Below are 13159 nucleotides of genomic sequence, written 5' to 3'. Positions count from 1 at the left end.
GTCAGCACAACTTTCACATCATATTCATCTCAGCACAACTAAAACATGCTGACTGACCCCAGAGTTTCAAGTTTACATCCTGGACTCTCCAGGAAACCACACAGATGCTTCACTCCTGGATTATGCAGGTTGTCGTTGATGCTCAGGTCCAGCTTTCTCAGATGGGAGGGGTTGGACTTCAGTGCTGCTGCCAGATAATCACAGCTGATCTCTGACAAACCACAGCGCTCCAATCTGTATAAAGAATGAAAGATGTAAGTTTATTAGACAAAGAGCTTGAAATCATTCAGTGTTTCATCATCTGTTCAGAGCTGAAGAAGGTTCAGAATGTAGAAGTTTAGAAAATGGAAACTCCAAACAGCTGAAGCCAACATGAAGCAGCTTCAAACAGGAAACTGTGCAGAGTTTCAGACTATATGTCCTGATGCAGCCAGTTGGATTTTGGAGATTTGAATCTCTGTTCTGTGACTAAGTCCTTGAATCATTTCTTCCAGTTGGTCCAACAAGACAGACTAAGTATTGGACATGTGTTGTGGCTCCATTAGGGGAGCTTCTAAATGTGATGTGATGGCCCCTCTGGGTCTGTCAGGTCACAGCACTGAAGAGAGCTCAAACTGGGCACACAGTTGTTCCAGTCTGGACCAAAGACTCTATACTGGGACTGAGGGACTGCTTTGACTGCACCCACTGGGACTTTTTAAAGGCTCATGTTCTCACTTAGATCATCGATTTCTACTGACATTTCTTTCTGGGAAAAATGGGGATTACTTTGGAAACAGGAAGTATTTTCCCCAATAAGCAGCCCTGGATTAGTAAATCACTCCAACATGTTCTCAGGCAGAAGAAGCTGTCTTGTTATGAGGGAGAGAAGAAAAAGATTGAGGCACAGAAACTTGTTGAAAGAGAGATAAAGCAGCTAAAATCAGGTGTAAAAGTAAAGCAGAGGATGAGCTGAATAAAGGACACTCAAGGCTGGCTTGGAAAGGAATGAAGTCCATGGTGGGGATGCAGAACAAGGAGCAAAGATGAATGTGATGCTGAATCAGCAGAAGACTTGGACTCATTTGATTCCAGCTTTGATATCATTGATTTCAATGAAGAGCTTTGTGATTGTAGCAAAGGGCTGGTAGCTCTGAGAGTCCCACTGATGAGGTGTCTGTGTGGAAATCTCTTAGTGGGACCAAAGAGAGAAAAAGCCCTGGTCCTGATGCTGTGGGAGGGAAATGATTGAAGTGTGCTGTGAGGAACTGACTGGGAGATTTTCACACATTTTCCAGTCCTCCTTGGAACAACAGGAAGTTCCCAGCATATGGAAACAAAGGTTAAGTGTCCTATGGCACTCAGTGATGATGGTGCTGTGGCCCCACCACCTCCACCTCTTTGTAAAGGAACTAACTGTAATCTGAAGCTTCAAATGGAACTAAGACTTCCTCCACTAGGTGGCAGTGTCTGATGAGAAAGTGTTAGTGGAGCTGGCCTGGAGTCAGAAACAGGAAGATGCAGGATTTGGGCTGAAATGGGGAAAGTGGTTCGCACTAGTGCCTTAAAGCAAGAAGGTTGTAGGTTGAAGCTTGTTGGCCTTTCTGTGGAGGTTGGATGTTCTCCCACAGTCCAATGAAATGCTGCTTAGGTTCATTGGTGCTTCTAAATTGGCTGTAGGTGTGGATGTGAGAGAGTGCTTCTCTGTCTCTCTCTGTTGGCCCTGTGATGGACTGCTCACCTGTGCAGGTGGACCACGCCTCTTGCCCTATGACAGCTAGGGCACAGGCTGCAGCCCTGTGAGCCTAAGCTGAATAAACAGTTAGCAAAAATGATCCATAGATGGCCTGAAATCCCCCAGTTAGCAGTTTGGTAGATAGCTATGACATGCTAATCCCATCCAGCAGCTGTATTCTACCTGTAAGCTGATCCCTGCTGAGCCAAAGAGCTTTTTCATATACAAATTACAACCTTTAATAGAAACCTATTGGTCAGCATCTTATTAGCCTGCTGTTAGCTTCATTCCACAGAAAACTGAGAGAAACTAACAGAGTTGATAAAGAATAAAGAGAAATGTGCTGATTTAAAGCCTTTGAAGTGCTTCAGATGATCTCTGTCCACTTCTGTCCACTCATTCATTCATGTAAGCTTTCTAATGCAGCTTTGATCTTCACAGTCTGCTTCATGAAACTCATTCTAACCCTGAATGTCAGAGTGTTTGTCCGAAAGTCTCCTTATATTTCAATCGCATCGCTATAAGTGCAATGTTAATTTCTGCCGATAAGTTCCACTTTGTTCTTACTGTTTGCTGCGGTGATGACGTCACATGCTTTTACGACGGTCCTGCCGTATCACGAGTCGGAGGAGCACTAGGCATGTTTTTCTCCATGAGTGCGGGGGAATAGCGATCTCCAGCCGTGTGCGTTCCTGCGCAAATGTGAGTCAAAATCCCTCCAGTTCTACGAGTCTATTTCCACTTATAGCACGGGTTGTAGTTTGACGTTAATTACAGGGGGTTTATGCTAGGAGATTTATCGAGATTGGTAGAGGCATGTGACTTACCACCGTAGCATTTGTTGCGGGTTGGATCTGTGCACCACAGTAGGGTTATTTAACCACTAGCGGGCACGGAAGACCATATAATTCCTGACCTTTCCTAATTTGGGGGCATTAGGTCTTTTCTGTTGCCTGAGATATGCAGATATTCTTGTTTCCTGCCTGTTCAAATGGGATTGTGGGGCTTTCTTATGTCAGAGCATTCAGCTGATTATTTGCGTTACAGTTCATTATATTGACATGATGTTGGGAAATAACGATTGTTATATTTACATGTGAAAATTGTTTCTCCTTGTTTCTTGTTATTCAGAACCACACATCTGTCCACGCCTCCCACATTCGTTAACATTCTACTGCTGTACTGTTGAGCTGCTGTTAACTTCCATTAAAGTATATCCGGACATCACTCTCTGTGCTCCACTCTCTGACCGGAGTTCAAGTCCTGAGGGAGCTATCATCCCAGCATCCCAGAGATAACTCTCTAACAAGTGTTCCTCCTTCTCTTTCCCATCATTCATGCTGGCAGTGGAGGAGATTTGGATGTTGGACTGTGTTTTGGATGATGTGTGTATGTTTGTGTTGGACTGCTGTCTGTAAAGCAAACGCACATTTTGCTTTGATTTCAGTGTCACACAGACTTTAAGGTGGAATGAAGAGTTGGAGAGTTTCACAGTGAATCATCCAGTGGAGGATTTTTCTTCTTCTTTGAAGGTTTGAAATGTGAACATTGTTCTGCTACAGTCAATGGACTAAACCAGAGAAGAAGAAAACAGACTTTACCATGAAGATCCTCAGTGTGGATCAGTATAATATCAGCCTGATGTCTGCAGTTTAGTGTCAGCACAACTTTCACATCATATTCATCTCAGCACAACTAAAACATGCTGACTGACCCCAGAGTTTCAAGTTTACATCCTGGACTCTCCAGGAAACCACACAGATGCTTCACTCCTGGATTATGCAGCTTCTTGTTCCAGCTCAGGTCCAGCTCTCTCAGATGGGAGGGGTTGGACTTCAGTGTTGCTGCCAGATAATCACAGCTGATCTCTGACAAACCACAGCGCTCCAATCTGTATAAAGAATGAAAGATGTAAGTTTATTAGACAAAGTGCTTGAAATCATTCAGTGTTTCATCATCTGTTCAGAGCTGAAGAAGGTTCAGAATGTAGAAGTTTAGAAAATGGAAACTCCAAACAGCTGAAGCCAACATGAAGCAGCTTCAAACAGGAAACTGTGCAGAGTTTCAGACTATATGTCCTGATGCAGCCAGTTGGATTTTGGAGATTTGAATCTCTGTTCTGTGACTAAGTCCTTGAATCATTTCTTCCAGTTGGTCCAACAAGACAGACTAAGTATTGGACATGTGTTGTGGCTCCATTAGGGGAGCTTCTAAATGTGATGTGATGGCCCCTCTGGGTCTGTCAGGTCACAGCACTGAAGAGAGCTCAAACTGGGCACACAGTTGTTCCAGTCTGGACCAAAGACTCTGTACTGGGACTGAGGGACTGCTTTGACTGCACCCACTGGGACTTTTTAAAGGCTCATGTTCTCACTTAGATCATCGATTTCTACTGACATTTCTTTCTGGGAAAAATGGGGATTACTTTGGAAACAGGAAGTATTTTCCCCAATAAGCAGCCCTGGATTAGTAAATCACTCCAACATGTTCTCAGGCAGAAGAAGCTGTCTTGTTATGAGGGAGAGAAGAAAAAGATTGAGGCACAGAAACTTGTTGAAAGAGAGATAAAGCAGCTAAAATCAGGTGTAAAAGTAAAGCAGAGGATGAGCTGAATAAAGGACTCTCAAGGCTGGCTTGGAAAGGAATGAAGTCCATGGTGGGGATGCAGAACAAGGAGCAAAGATGAATGTGATGCTGAATCAGCAGAAGACTTGGACTCATTTGATTCCAGCTTTGATATCATTGATTTCAATGAAGAGCTTTGTGATTGTAGCAAAGGGCTGGTAGCTCTGAGAGTCCCACTGATGAGGTGTCTGTGTGGAAATCTCTTAGTGGGACCAAAGAGAGAAAAAGCCCTGGTCCTGATGCTGTGGGAGGGAAATGATTGAAGTGTGCTGTGAGGAACTGACTGGGAGATTTTCACACATTTTCCAGTCCTCCTTGGAACAACAGGAAGTTCCCAGCATATGGAAACAAAGGTTAAGTGTCCTATGGCACTCAGTGATGATGGTGCTGTGGCCCCACCACCTCCACCTCTTTGTAAAGGAACTAACTGTAATCTGAAGCTTCAAATGGAACTAAGACTTCCTCCACTAGGTGGCAGTGTCTGATGAGAAAGTGTTAGTGGAGCTGGCCTGGAGTCAGAAACAGGAAGATGCAGGATTTGGGATGAAATGGGGAAAGTGGTTCGCACTAGTGCCTTAAAGCAAGAAGGTTGTAGGTTGAAGCTTGTTGGCCTTTCTGTGGAGGTTGGATGTTCTCCCACAGTCCAATGAAATGCTGCTTAGGTTCATTGGTGCTTCTAAATTGGCTGTAGGTGTGGATGTGAGAGAGTGCTTCTCTGTCTCTCTCTGTTGGCCCTGTGATGGACTGCTCACCTGTGCAGGTGGACCACGCCTCTTGCCCTATGACAGCTAGGGCACAGGCTGCAGCCCTGTGAGCCTAAGCTGAATAAACAGTTAGCAAAAATGATCCATAGATGGCCTGAAATCCCCCAGTTAGCAGTTTGGTAGATAGCTATGACATGCTAATCCCATCCAGCAGCTGTATTCTACCTGTAAGCTGATCCCTGCTGAGCCAAAGAGCTTTTTCATATACAAATTACAACCTTTAATAGAAACCTATTGGTCAGCATCTTATTAGCCTGCTGTTAGCTTCATTCTACAGAAAACTGAGAGAAACTAACAGAGTTGATAAAGAATAAAGAGAAATGTGCTGATTTAAAGCCTTTGAAGTGCTTCAGATGATCTGTGTCCACTTCTGTCCACTCATTCATTCATGTAAGCTTTCTAATGCAGCTTTGATCTTCACAGTCTGCTTCATGAAACTCATTCTAACCCTGAATGTCAGAGTGTTCCTCCTTCTCTTTCCCATCATTCATGCTGGCAGTGGAGGAGATTTGGATGTTGGACTGTGTTTTGGATGATGTGTGTATGTTTGTGTTGGACTGCTGTCTGTAAAGCAAACGCACATTTTGCTTTGGATTTCAGTGTCACACAGACTTTAAGGTGGAATGAAGAGTTGGAGAGTTTCACAGTGAATCATCCAGTGGAGGATTTTTCTTCTTCTTTGAAGGTTTGAAATGTGAACATTGTTCTACTACAGTCAATGGACTAAACCAGAGAAGAAGAAAACAGACTTTACCATGAAGATCCTCAGTGTGGATCAGTATAATATCAGCCTGATGTCTGCAGTTTAGCGTCAGCACAACTTTCACATCATATTCATCTCAGCACAACTAAAACATGCTGACTGACCCCAGAGTTTCAAGTTTACATCCTGGACTCTCCAGGAAACCACACAGATGCTTCACTCCTGGATCCTTCAGGTTGTTCCGGCTCAGGTCCAGCTGTCTCAGATGGGAGGGGTTGGACTTCAGTGCTGCTGCCAGATAATCACAGCTGATCTTTGACAAATCACAGTCCTTCAATCTGTATAAAGAATGAAAGATGTAAGTTTATTAGACAAAGTGCTTGAAATCATTCAGTGTTTCATCATCTGTTCAGAGCTGAAGAAGGTTCAGAATGTAGAAGTTTAGAAAATGGAAACTCCAAACAGCTGAAGCCAACAGGAAGCAGCTTCAAACAAACACAACAAGAGAAAAAACTCTGAATCTTTCACATTAAAGTCGTACATTTCTCATAAAAACAGGACAAAGACTTGAAAGTCTCCAAAAGTTGATTCTGTTCATCTGGACGTAGCGTTTTCTGGGAGAAACGTTTCGTCATCATCAGGTGACGTCTTCAGTCTCAGCTGACTGCAGGTTTCAACCTTATAAACAGGACATTTGCATAATGACTGAAACCAGCCCACTGCAGGAACAATGGGCTGGGAGGTCAGTTCCTTAATCTTAATTATGCAAATTCTCATGAACATTGATCATTGGAAGCAGAGCAACTACGGACGAAAGTGTCGGCCTGTCTCAGCAATACAAAGCCTCCACCATCCAACATCACCATGGAGGAGAGGAAGGCACTCACATCACTTAGTGATGACAACAACATTATCATCCTTCCGGCAGACAAGGGTCGGTGCACAGTATTGCTAAACCAGAAAGACTCATGAGAAGATTTTGTCACTACTCAGTGATGAAAACACTTATGAGTCCCTGAAACGAGACCCAGGAAGTGGCTACAGGAAGGATAGACTGTCTGAAGCAGTTAGAACAGGACAAGGCTGTTGACCGGACCTCATACCACAGGCTGTACCCAGGGGAGTCTACACCAAGTCTGTATGCTTTACTGAAAATACATAAACAGGGTGCACCTTTAAGACCGATTGTCTGCATGATCAACTCTGTCACCTATAACATCTCCAAGTTTCTGGCTTCGATCCTCAACCTGCTGGTGGGCAGCTCTGAACACCACATCCAGAACATCCTGGATTTTGTTGAGAAGGTGAGAGATGTCATGATGGAGGCAGATGAAACCATGGTCTCGTACGACGTTACATCTCTCTTCACTTACATCCCAGTGACAGAAGCGTTGGAGGTAGTAAGAGATTACAGGATGACACCAACCCCAGCAACAGGACCGCTCTCAGCATCGACCAAGAGTGTTTGAACTGTGTCTTCATTCCACCTACTTCACATACAAGGGTCAGTCCTACAGGCAGAAACATGGGCTCCCAGTTTCACCCAATTTGTACATGGAAGAAGTGGAAAAGAGGGCTTTGCTCTCCTACCCTGGAACACCACCAAGCCATTGGTTCAGGAATGTGGATGACACCTGGGTGAAAATCAAATCTCAGGACGTTCCACATTTCATGGATCACATTAACTCGGTGGACACATCAGATTCACCAGGGAGGATATGAACAGTGGCAGGTTAGCCTTCTTAGACTGTGAGATCTCCATCAGTAATGGGGGACATCTAAAAGCTGACGTGTACCGTAAACCTACACATACGGATCAGTATCTAAGGTTTGACTCCCATCATCCACTGGAGCACAAACTGGGCGTCATCAGGACGCTACAACACAGAGCGAACACCATCCCCACTGACACAGCAGCCAGGGAGGCAGAAGAACATGAAGAAGGCCCTGAGTAAATGTGGTTATCTCAGCTGGACTTTTGTCAAAGCTGGAAAGGCTCCTAAAGAAAGCTCCAGCCGATCCAGGAGAGAAGAACAACCACTGCCCAAGAGAAAACCTGTAGTGATCCCGTACGTGTCAGGAGTATCAGAGCAGCTGAGACGCATTTTTCTAAACACCGGGTCTCTGTGGCTTTTAAACCCCAAAACACGCTGCGCCAAAAACTGGTCCACCCCAAGGATCAGGATCAGACACAAACAGAGTAACATAGTGTAGCTGTTAAGTGCAGGAGGATTGGCAGGATTTATACATCGAGGAAACCAAACAACCTCTGGCTACAACACAGCAGAGCCTCCTCGTCAGGCCAGGACTCTGCAGTCTGTTCACACCTACAGGCCAGTGGACACTCTTTCAATGATGAGGATGTAACATCCTGGACAGGGAGGAACGCTGGTTTGAGGGCGGAGTCAAGGAGGCCATTTACGTGAAAAGGGAAAGACCATCTCTGAATGGAGGAGGGGCCTAAGGGAACATCTGTCACCATCTTACATGCTGTGATTGCAGCCATTCAACTCTCTGTGAATGGTTATTGATCTTTGATCAGTGGTTATTGATCAGTGGTTATTGATCAGTGGTCATGAGAATTTGCATAATTAAGATTAAGGAACTGACCTCCAGCCCATTGTTCCTTCAGTGGGCTGGTTTCAGTCATTATGCAAATGTCCTGTTTATAAGGTTGAAACCTGCAGTCAGCTGAGACTGAAGACGTCACCTGATGATGACGAAACGTTTCTCCCACAAAACGCTACGTCCAGATGAACAGAATCAACTTTTGGAGATTTACTTACCTGGATGATTGAGCATCAAGACTTGAAAAAGTCGTGTTTTTCCTTCCAGGAACCACATGGCTTCACTTTTAAAGGTGAAGTGTGAAAGAAATGGACATATTTGAAGTCCAACACCTTTTTCCAGTCACATTATTAAAGCAGACAAACTACAAGCTCATTTTCATTCCAACAAGTCATCTTCTGACCTGGACTAACAACACTGGTCTCTATGTGCAGCTGGCTGTGAGACCAGTGCTCAGGGAGCGTCTACAAAGTGCAACACTGAAAGAACATCACACACTCATTTGCTTCCATCACACAAACATCTACTGTCATTATTGTCACCAAACTCTGTGGATCCTTCATTGCAAAGTAAAATGGGATCAAATGGTCAGACAAAAGAGGGTTATGAGGAAATATGATGAAATGTTGTATATTAGCAGCAAGTTATTGAATCATTTTCCTCAGAAACCAAACAAAATGATTGACAAACATGTTTTTACAAACTCAGTGTTGGACTTGGATCAGCAGGATAAGCTGATGTTTAAAGGCATTTGAGTCTCGCTGTATGAGAGTCCAGTTATTACTCAATATTTATGGATGATGTTCTTTCAGTGTTGCACTTTGTAGACGCTCCCTGAGCCTCACAGCCAGCTGCACATGGACCAGCTGACATTACCCAGCATTACAGGCGGCTGTAAAAAATTCATGTTCCCATTTAAATGTTTTAATTTGAATAAAACGATGTTGATTCATTCAATCCTGAATCGATGTTTAATATAAATGTATTTTGCCAGAATCTCAGCTTAAAGCTCACAAACTATTTCAACAAGCACTGTGCTGCCCTCACGACACGTGACCATGTGAAGCTCGACACCCAGCGAACCAAATAGACGAGATCTCCACACAAGGCTTGCTTTTCTTGATTTTAATGAAGATCTTTTTAAGCCTTTCCTCTCTCAAGGCTTCTCCTTGCTATTTCTTATTTGTAACTGAAATATACAGAAAGTGAAAATAAATTGCTAGCTACTACACATCTTAATAACAAACTTAATGATTAGCCTAGCTTAACACGTGCGTTACATTAGCATCGCAGTTCACTCCAGGTAAACACATATAAAAGTTGTTTCTGAACACATTAATACTCACAAAGACGAACGTTTCCCAAGGTACAAGCGTGTAGGGCACTCTTAGCGTGTACATGAACTCGTTCACTCTTTTAATACTTCCGAAGCACTTTTCACAGCATTAACGGAGAAAATACGTCAAAGATATGCGAATGATCAGAGCGCTCCCTCGCTCCCATTTCCGCACATACAATACAAAGATCGTTTGTGGTAACGAGGTCTCACTGTGAGCAAAATTCGAACCCAGACATTGTAGCTGTTTTTAGCATGAATTACTTATAATATTTCTTAACTTTGAACTTATTTATCACTTTGCTTATGTAACTTAATCAGACTATGCACTAACTACTGACTTTTAACCAAAAGCCATAACAAGCAGCAAACAGCTAAAACAGTAAATGAGAGCAGCTAAACACACAAAGATGGAAACACAGAGCGTGGATCGTTCACTCGACGGCACGTACACGGACACGCCGTCGGGGCTGAAAGTGGACAGCTCACAGATCCTGAAGCTGCAGGTTTCATCTGTCTCCAACCAAAACTGAGTGAAGCAGCAGCAAAAGAAGATCCAAACTCTGCTTCACGTTTGATAAATATGCTCATGAATTCTCTCTGACTTTGGCTGTTCCTGCCTGCACAGCTCTCTCTCTCTCAGTGTACTCCAAGAACAGCTTCAAACATCTGTTTCTGCATTATTCACTGTTTATTAGCCACCAGTCTGCTGTTGTGTTCAGTGCTGTCGGCCTCTGACAGTAAAGCCTCATTTCTGCTGTTCCATGGAAACTTTTTAAAATGATGACAGATTACAAACTCTCAGCTGTGTCTGTAATCAAAGCAGAGATGGAACGATTCCACTTTTTATGTCCGATATCGATATGAATCCAATATAGTCGATTTTATAATCAAACGTTTTTTTAATATCTTGCTGCATTTTGTATAAGTTCATACTCAAGTTTAAAAATCTAAACACTAAAGCTGTTCTGTTATACCTGTGTGCAAAAACACACTGCAGCCAAAACATTAGACAATACTGATCTTTGTATTTGAACTTTTATCAGAACTTTCAATCTAAGTATTTAAAGTAGTATTCAAAAGTCATTTAAATGCAGTTTTATGAAGATTTTAAAAAGTCTTTGGTTGTGAATAAAAGAAGTGCAACATCAGCACAAAATAATGTTTCTATTGAACAACACAAACAGGTTGTAGAATGGAGCCTTTTATACTCACAGCTGAACAGAAACAACATGCAGAGTGGAAAACAGTGCAAATAACTGCAAACAGGCTTCATGACACTCATGTTTGATCAGGATGGATGTCAGTGTGAGCTGTTTCTATCACATTTAACCTCACAATCAATTTGGTCTCATTTCTATACAAAACTTAACACAAGTATGAAAAAAAGTATTTTTGATTGTTTTGTTTTGTGAACCATGAAACTGTTTAACAACACAGTTTGTTTCACAGTCAAACTTGAGTCTGTCCATCAGTCAGACTGAGCAATGACAGCACACAGACGTAGACAACAGCTCTCTGAAACACCAAACTCAGGTCCTGTTGATGCTGATATACAGTGACACAGTTACATGGGTGATTCATCCTTTTGTCTTTATCTTTAAACAGCTGCAGCTTTCACTGACAGCACATGTGGTACTTTAACCTTTGGACTGTTTTCATCAGTTAATTATGGAGTTACTACAAAGAGCGAAGCTATAGGATGATCTGTCTGCTGTCACTGGGAGGTGCTGAGGTCTGAATCTGAGGACGGCTCCTGTAATCACAACGAGAACACAATCATCACAAACTGAAATATAAAGTTTATCTCTGAAATAAAGCTGATCCTTCTGTCCTCACACACTCGGGAGTGTTCTTCTCTTCTCTTACATTTTTTCAGTCCTACAGTTCTGCTGACAGCTGACATATGAGCTGTTTATTTAAAAAATGTCTTATATACTAACAGATGTTCCAATATCATGTTCACCTTTGAGTTGTTGGAGCTTTATAAATGGACATCTGCAAAGATGAGATGATGGAGCAGGTTTCAGTCCTGGTTCAGTCTGCTGCTGCATCCTGGTCACAACATACAGAGGTGGCGTCAGCACTGGCGTCAGCACTGGCGTCAGCACTGGCGTCAGCACTGGCGTCAGCACTGGTATTGAACAAGAAATATTAATGCTTCAAACTGTTTGTCTTAAAGGATGTGAGCTGCACAGAGCTCTGCACATGTGTCTTTGTGAACATACCTCATTAACAATATTTCAAACAGTTTTTTAACCTGAATATTTGCAACAAACTCAGCATAAAATTACAGTCAGTGCTAAAAAATTAATCAGTGGAAAAATTAAACATTTTAACTTAAGCTGCCAAGAGGAAGTTGTTGGTTTCAGTAAACATCTTTGCTATTTGATCAGTTTTTACGGATTAATGAGGAGTTACTGAAGTGCCAGGTTTTTAAAGTTGGTGTTTCTGTCTTTACACATGTGGAGACTGAAAACATGCTGCTGTTTAATAAGATATTTAATATTCAGCTCTGCACAGGAGCTGCAGCAGGGTGCAGCCTGTTGCTTTTACAGTATAATACTTGTAATAAAAGTACAGTAACAGTAATTAGTGACTGAGCAGCCCGGGGCGTTTCTCTTGATTTCTTTAGTAAATTCATTCACCTGCACAGCTAAACGAACCCTGACAGCTGAGTGCTCATCTTAGCTAGCTAGGTCTCAGGAGCTAGCTAAGGACGGTAGTTACGGATTAGCTTACAAACACGTTTAACTTACCGAAACAGTGCAGCGGGGCCTCGGGTCCTTCTGTCGGGTAGTCCAGTTTACTGAAGAACACCTCAGGCTGTCAGGTTAAAACACTCGGTCGTGTTTTCGTAGCGTAAACGCTGGGCGTCCTCTCAGAGCCTACGCTCTATCTGCTATTCCCGAACAGAGATACGCAAGTTTCTCCGTGACTGCAGCTGTCAGTCAAAGCTGCTATGATGACGTTTCACCCCAATTTAACATCACCGCGGTAGGAATTAGAATCAAACTTATGGGAAAGGAGACCCCTTGGACATCAATCAGCGTGATGAGAACTATTGAAAACAAAAGAAAGAATCTTTGGAAAAAAATTATCTGAGGAGAATAAATTTATTTTAGTCTGACCCCAGTCCCATCCGCTAACATGGAGGAGGCGGGGTTTATGACCTATACTGCAGCCAGACACCAGGGGGCGATAGAGACGTTTTGGCTTCATTTTGGGGAGCTGTCGCGTCGTCCATGTTTTCTACAGTCATTGGTCAGACTCCAATAACTTTTACTTTGGTCTTGTCCAAACTCATAGGCTGCATCCTCCTGAGGACCCGGCCTTCGTGGTCTATGTGGGCCGGGTCCTCAGAAGGTCGGGTAGGCCGGAAATAAACGGCTATGAAATGGGACTGTCTAGCCTTCAGATTTGTGTCACCACTGTCTTGGTGGAGTTTA

The sequence above is a fragment of the Neolamprologus brichardi genome, chromosome 9 (assembly GCF_056152115.1).
Source record: "Neolamprologus brichardi isolate AB-2024 chromosome 9, ASM5615211v1, whole genome shotgun sequence".
Taxonomy (NCBI): Eukaryota; Metazoa; Chordata; class Actinopteri; order Cichliformes; family Cichlidae; genus Neolamprologus; species Neolamprologus brichardi.
The sequence above is the reverse complement of the archived record's forward strand: the minus strand, read 5'-3'. Positions refer to the sequence as shown.